At 45.7% G+C, this 7,715-nt stretch overlaps 1 pseudogene; it reads right to left on the bottom strand.

Annotated features, from left to right (window-relative positions):
• Positions 1-1,522: 1,522 nt before the first annotated feature.
• Positions 1,523-7,479, bottom strand: LOC148506056 (protein kinase C-like 2; annotated as a pseudogene).
• Between the last annotated feature and the right edge of the window lie 236 nt (positions 7,480-7,715).

Genomic DNA, 7,715 nt, shown 5'->3' with positions numbered 1-7,715 from the left:
CTGTATAATTCCTTTGCGCTAAATTGTACACAGATCATAGCATGTAACTGACTGTACTTTTTACTTGAATAATACTTTGTGCTTTGGAACCACATGTTCTAAGTCTGGAGTCTCTATTTACTGTATGACTGCGTACGCAAATTAAGCGTCATCCTTAGAGGTTTATAGGTAGGATTTTAGAAGGTACAGGCAGGGGTATATAGAGGTTCAATTTTAATATTGTCACCACCCACAAATGGCACTTCCTGTCAATCACTCTGCCATGGGTCTGCGAAGCCTCTGTGAGCACAGTCCTGATCGCAGCGTCTGGTTCACGCACGCGCACTGCAATGTGCAGTGCAAATTAATTGGTCAATTGTGTGCATTCCTTGCTGAATCAGGCCCAAAGTGAACATTACATTTTTTCAAAGTATTTGCCAGAGGAGTCTATGCAAAGCTGCATGCGCTCACACCACTTGGTGAAGCAGCTGGACTAGTCTAAAGTAGGGATGGACATCGGAAGTCGATGGTAAGCATTAGCAACCAATCGATGTTTACGATTCAATGGAAGTACTTTTTCCATCGAATTCCGGAAAATTTGGTGGTTGCCAGCCATCGGATGCAGCTTGCCGATGCCCATCTGATGGTTGGCTGTGGAGGGGAAGCGCTATACAGAGCAGCGGGTTTGCAGCAGGAGACTACCTAGGGGGAGCCTGGGGGGCAGCCCAGCATCTTGGAGAGTGCTGGGCACGCCCCCAGAGTGACATGGACGAAGGTCCTTCTCTGGCGGTAGTATAACCATCGCGACTGTCAAGTTTTTGTGATGTGATGGCTAGCTGCCATCGCATCGCATGATTTGTTGTCGGAAGCCCGGCAACTATTCGATGCCAGACTTCCAATGTCCATTCCTATTCTAAAGCAGGGATGTCTTATACTTATTGGATGAAGGTCTACATTGCAGCTTCCGGTGACTCAAAATGAATCCAATGCATCTTGCGCTGTGTTTGCGGGAACATGAAGAAGACGCAGGGGGCCAGGTCTGGACTGTATGGTGGATGACCAAGCTCCTGGACACGTTCATGGGCTAGAAAATCCACCATTTTCGTGGACTTGTGGGGAGGTGCATTGTCGTGATGAAGAAGGGCACCACGAGCGCAAGTTCTTGGATGGAAATGGTTTTCAGCACTTGAGGCAGGCATTGGTTGGCATACCAGTACCCATTGACAGTGCTCTGCTGCCCGAGTGGTACGGTAGCTATATGACCAGTCTTGGCCACAAAAAAACAGCCACTATCTGCTTGGCCGACTGTTGCTTGATCTCGGGGTCAAAACTGTATATCTAGGATTCATCGCCACTGATGGTCTCCCAGACAGAGTTTGAGCGACTGCCATCAAACCCTGGTCAGCATGTGGCGGCTCCAAAGTCACCCGAGCTGCCTCCTGCTCTTGAGACAGCTGATGGGGCACCTAGCGTGCAGAAACCTTTCCCCAGGCCAAGCTTTTCATGGAGTATCGAGTATATGGATCCCAATGTGAATGCCTATCTACTTCTCTAACTGGGCCACAGTCACCCTGGCGTCCACCTCAGCTATGGGCCGCATGGCAGCAACGTTGTCCTCAGTGATGGTGGACACAGGTTGGCCGCAGCCCTGCTCATCTTCTGCCCCAGTGACTGTTGCTGCCCTGCAGCCCCGAGCCATCGGCAGATGCAAGACTGCAGAGAGAGATGAGTGTAACTATATATGGGTGCAGGGTGTGCGGTGTGGGTCCCCCTGGACCCAGCTGCCCATGTACACTACACATTATGGATACGCCATTGCTACTAAGGTGTAGGTTGTAGTTTAACCTCTCAAGTAATTCTTTAACCTACAACCGCCGAGACCATGTACATATGAAGCCTGAGTACCTGTCTCTTGCTGATCAGATAATATCATTTATCGACCTATAGAGGTTGATTGGAAACGCCAGATGAACAAGACAACTGTTCCGCATGTACTTTTTTAGGTGTTTTAGCAAAGTTATGTTGTATTTGGATATTGGAGTACTTGTATGATATAACAGCCAAAAAACAAAGACAGCCAGGACTTTAATGGCCAACTATCTTTCACAACAGCCGGATCCAGAGGTGTAACTAGAATTTTGGTGCCCTGTGCCAGAGAGAGCATTGGTGCCCCCCCCCTCCATTTTTTAAATAGGGACATAAGATGGTGCACCTGAAAAAGTGCCATGGCCTTATGGGGAAGGGCCGGGGAAGAGATAGGGGAGACCAAGTATACAGTCATTCAGTCCAGAAGTCTGTGGTCGCAAAGAAGATGTCTGAACACTGGGGTCAGGACACAAGCCTATATACCTTACAGTTTTCAGAGTTAAGAAAGGGACAAATTGACAGGTTTTCATTGGTTCTTGCTTCTGTTCAATCTGGTCATTGGTCAGTTCATATGGTGTCATCAGGGGTATGGCTCAGTCTTCCAACGGTCACATTGTGTAGCTTCCCGCCGAAGAACTGGTTAAAACTGGCTACAACACTGCATGCAAGTAATAACATTCTACTCAATAACTCCCTATCATCCATAACTAGCAGACGCATGATGCGACTTCTTTGCCGATAGAAACGGATATCTGCAAATAAACAGGGATTTAGTATGATACCAAACATGACATCTCCACTGTATTCTGAACCTTAGATCTCTTTTAAGTACATCTCACAACATAATTACTAGCTAGCAATACCTTTAATAACTCTGATTATTAACTATAATGTGTGGGAACCATTTTATATGTATGCGTTCGCGTATGTGCATCTGTGTGTGAAATTCGCATATGTGCATCTGTGTATGCGTGTGTGTATGTGAATACATGTGTGCGTTCGCTTTTGTGCGCATTGGATTGCACCGACGCAAAGTAGTGTCCAAGTAACTCGTCATCAGACTATAGACAACTATATCATCAGATAATAATTGTAAAGCGATCATACCCAATTATTTGACTTTGACAAAGTACAACTGCATCTTTAGACACAGTCGCTGAACCCAACCTGCCCAAGGCACATTGGGGTCTACCTAACCACCCCCTGTTACATCCCTGTAATGCCCACTGAAATTCAGAACTCTTGCATCCAAATTCATTCTGCATCTCCCAGCATTGACCATCGGTACGCATGTGAAGTGCAACTCGGATGCATGCGGTATGGACATTACATACAACTCTGAATCAGGCCCTCTATGTTTTCCAATAGATTGTATAAAGTACACCATTTCTAAACACATCTCTGTTGAACTTTTAAGGATAAAGCTTCTTTTAGCCCTACCATTCCTTGATTTATTCTTTCCACATTTTTCCTATTTTGGGGTTGAAGCATAGTAAATCCACATATATTTAAGCAAGATACCTTTATTTATTTTTTTAAAACTTTATTTTAAGTGAGCAATGTATATAATTCAGTTAAAGAATCAATAGTGCATTTCCAGGGACATAGCCGAGATCGGGGCAGGCGGCAGATAGTGTATCTCCAGGGACATAGCCAAGGTCGGGGCAGACGGCAGACAGTGCATCTCCAGGAACAGTGGGCAAGGTCGGGGCAGGCGGCAGACAGTGCATCTCCAGGGACGTAGCCAAGGTCGGGGCAGGCGGCAGACAGTGCATCTCCAGGGACGTAGACAAGGTCGGGGCAGGCAGCAGACAGTGCATCTCCAGGGACATAGCCGAGGTCAGGGCAGGTGGCAGACAGTGCATCTCTTGGGACGTAGCCACGGTTGGGGCAGGTGGCAGACAGTGCATCTCCAGGGACGTAGCTGAGGTCAAGGCAGGTGGCAGACAGTGCATCTCCAGCTACGTGCATCTCTAGGGATGTAGCAGAGGTTGCAGCAGGCGATAAACAGTGCATCTCCCAGGATGTAGCCGAAGTCGAGGCAGGCGGCAGACAGTGCATCTCCAGGGAGGTCAGGGCAGAGGTCAGTCGAGGTCAGGGCAGACGGCAGACAGTGCATCTCCAGGGACGTAGCCGAGGTCGGGTTAGGCAGTAATCAGTGCATTTCCAGGGACATAGCCAAGGTCGGGCAGGCGGCAGACAGTGCATCTCCTTGAATGTAGCAGAGGTCACAGCAGGCAGCAGACAGTGCATTTCCTGGGATGTAGCCGAGGTCAAATGAGGCAGTAGACAGTGCCTCTCCAGGGAGATTATCCGGGGTCTGGGCAGGTGGCAGACAGTGCATATCCAGGGACATGGTAGAGGTTAGGGTAGACAGCACACCTAGTAGGATAAAATATGTTTTTAGAACTGCAGATTTTCTGTTTATGTTAGTGCAAGTCTTCATCTGATGGTATAGTATCTGCTTCCATTGGCACATTGTGATAAGTTTCACCACATATGGGGCACACAAATTGAATGTTGTCAAACAGCCTCCGGTTCGTGGAAGTAATTGGTTCTTTGAAAACTTCACTTTTGGGGACTTTAATTTGCTGTTCTGTATCTAGATCCATGGAGTCCTTGTGCAGCGTGACTGGGGATGCAGTTTTTCCAGTCTCTGCCTCTTCCCAGTTAATTAAAGAGAAGTAGGTGTTCTTGCACATTATCATTTACCCGAGCCGGAAGGACTGTTCTTTGCACAGAAGCTTTCTTAAAATGACCTCTGTTACAGGATCAGTAAGGCCTGAGAATGCTTGTTCTTATGTAAGTATAATTGTCTCTACCTCTGATGTTGACTCTCCAGGGAAAGGGTACGATCCTATGGTGAGTATATACAGTCAGGTGCATAAATATTGGGACATTGACAGAATTTTCATATTTTGGCCTCTATTCACCACCACAATGGCTTTGAAATGAAATAAACAAGTTGTGCTTTAACTGCAGACTTTCCGATTTAATTTGAGGGTAATTACATCCAAATCAGGTGAACGGTGTAGGAATTACAACGGTTTCTATATGTGCCTCCCACTTTTTAAGGGGCCAAAAGTAATGGGACAGACTAAACAATCCTAAATCTAACTTTCACTTTTTAATACTTTGTTGCAAATCCTTTGCAGGCAATTACAGCCTGAAGTCTGGAACGCATAGACATCACCAGATGCTGGGTTTCATCCCTGGTGATGCTCTGCCAGGCTTCTACTGCAAATGTCTTCAGTTCCTGCTTGTTCTTGGGGCATTTTCCCTTCAGTTTTGTCTTCATCAAGTGAAATGCATGCTCAATCGGATTCAGGTCAGGGGATTGACTTGGCCATTGCATAACATTCCACTTTTTAGCCTTAAAAAACTCTTTGGTTGCTTTTGCAGTATGCTTCGGGTCATTGTCCATCTGCACTGTGAAGCGCCGTCCAATGAGTTCTGAAGCATTTGACTGAATATGAGCATATAATATTGCCCAAAACACTTCAGAATTCATTCTGCTGCTTTTGTCAGCAGTCACATCATCAATAAATACAAGGGAACCAGTTCCATTGGCAGCCATACATGCCCACGCCATGACACTACCACCACTATGCTTCACTGATGATGTAGTATGTTTTGGATCATGAGCAGTTCCTTTCCTTCTCCATACTCTTCTCTTCCCATCACTCTGGTACAAGTTGATCTTTGTCTCATCTGTCCATAGGATGTTGTTCCAGAACTGTAATGGCTTTTTTAGATGTTGTTTGGCAAACTCTAATCTGGTCTTCCTGTTTTGTGGCTCACCAATGGTTTACATCTTGTGGTGAACCCCCTATATTCACTCTTGTGAAGTCTTCTCTTGATTGTTGACTTTGACACATATACACCTACCTCCTGGAGAGTGTTCTTGATTTGTCCCACTGTTGTGAAGGGGTTTTTCTTCACCAGGGAAATAATTGTTCTGTCATCCACCACAGTTGTTTTCCATGGTCTTCCGGGTCTTTTGGTGTTGCTGAGCTCTCCGATGCATTCTTTCTTTTTAAGAATGTTCCAAACAGTTGATTTGGCCTCACCTAATGTTTTTGCTATCTCTCTGATGGGTTTGTTTTGATTTTTCAGCCTAATGATGGCTTGCTTCACTGATAGTGACAGCTCTTTGGATCTCCTATTGAAAGTCGACAGCAACTGATTCCAAATGCAAATGTCACACCTAGAATCAACTCCAGACCTTTTACCTGCTTAATTGATAATGAAATAACGAGGGAATAGCCCACACCTGTCCATGAAATAGCTTTTGAGTTGATAGTCCCATTACTTTTGACCCCTTAAAAAGTGGGAGGCACATATAGAAACCGTTGTAATTCCTACACTGTTCACCTGATTTGGATGTAATTACCCTCAAATTAAATCTGAAAGTCTGCAGTTAAAGCACATCTTGTTTGTTTCATTTCAAAGCCATTGTGGTGGTGAATAGAGGTCAAAATAAAAATTCTGTCAATGTTCCAATATTTATGCACCTGACTGTATAAAATAACTCCAAATGTGAACCAGTCTACACCTGCACTGTATGGCTGGCAGTTTATCATTTCTGGAGCATTATAGCCAGGTATCCCACCAAAGTCTGTGGCATCAGTTTCTCCAAACGCATTCAATAGGGCCAAACCAAAGTTGGTGATCTTGACATGACCATCAGTGGTCAGCAAAATGTTATCCAGTTTTATGTCCCAATTAATTATTCCTCTTGAATCCATAAACTGCAGTCCACAAACCAGTTCAGCAGCTATAAATGTTATTATGGTGAGGTCCAGCTCTGAGGTCTCATTCATGAATTTGAACAGATCTCCTCCTCCAGCCAGTTCCATTACACAGTATAGATAGCTCTCTGTGTGGAAGGCTGCATAACCATGGATTAGAAAAATGCTCTCATGTGCCAATTCAAGGACCCAACACTCTACCAAACTGTCCTCATATTCTATAAGTGCTCTCTTCCTTAAGATTTTAACTGTCACTCTTTTACCTACGAATAGCATCTGTTGCCAGCATCACTTTGCCATAACCTCCCTCTCCAAGTATTGAGTGGAAAGTAAATGTTTCCACTGTTAGAGGGACAGTCTCTGTGCTTTGGCAGCTGGTAGGCATAGAGCAGGTCTCTTCTGTAGTTTGATGAGCTGGTGGGATGCCTGGTTTGCCTCTGTTAATTGCTGTTATGAATTGATTTTTCTTCTTGTTCAGATATCCAGAAAACTGGTCCCAACGTCTCTGCATAGCTACTTTGCATGTTTTCTTTTTGTTTGCCTCTTTTTTTGAAAGGTTTATCTGGCCTGCCCAATGACTGCATCCCTCTCTTGGATCTTCAGCAATGTCAAAGTTTCTCCTGCATCTCACTCGGCAAAATCTGGGACATCTGCTGCATGCTCTTATGAACAGATCTCTTTTCTTTTTTAGAAATCCAGCAAACCTGTCCCAGCCTCTCTGTACACCTGCTACAAATGCATTGTTTATTCTCACCTCTCTCTTGGCTGGTTTTGTCTGGCCTGCCTGCTTTCCTCTGCATCTCTCTGCTTTTCTGGTCTGTTTTCCTTTGTTTCTCCGTCTCCCTGCTTTGTCTGGCGGTTTTTTTCTCTTAATAGTTCCCATGTTATGTCAGAAGACAACAATAGATCTCTGTCACAGTGCGCCGGACACTGGCTACCACTTACCGGGTCTGGCAGCACTGGAATCTGCGGCGGGCAGCGGGCGGGGAGTCTCCGGCGCCTGCTGCTGTGATGTCCACTCTGGGTCCCCCTCATGCCGGCTGGAAGTACAGGCGGCCGCAGCTCTCCTAGGAGCGCATGCACCGACCTGCAAAGGAATTTAAAAGGACAGGCGCACCA

The sequence above is a fragment of the Taudactylus pleione genome, unplaced genomic scaffold (genome assembly GCF_031769625.1).
Source record: "Taudactylus pleione unplaced genomic scaffold, aTauple2 ptg000430l, whole genome shotgun sequence".
Lineage (NCBI taxonomy): Eukaryota > Metazoa > Chordata > Amphibia > Anura > Myobatrachidae > Taudactylus > Taudactylus pleione.
Note: the sequence above shows the minus strand (reverse complement) of the source record. Positions and strands in the feature narration are given on the sequence as shown.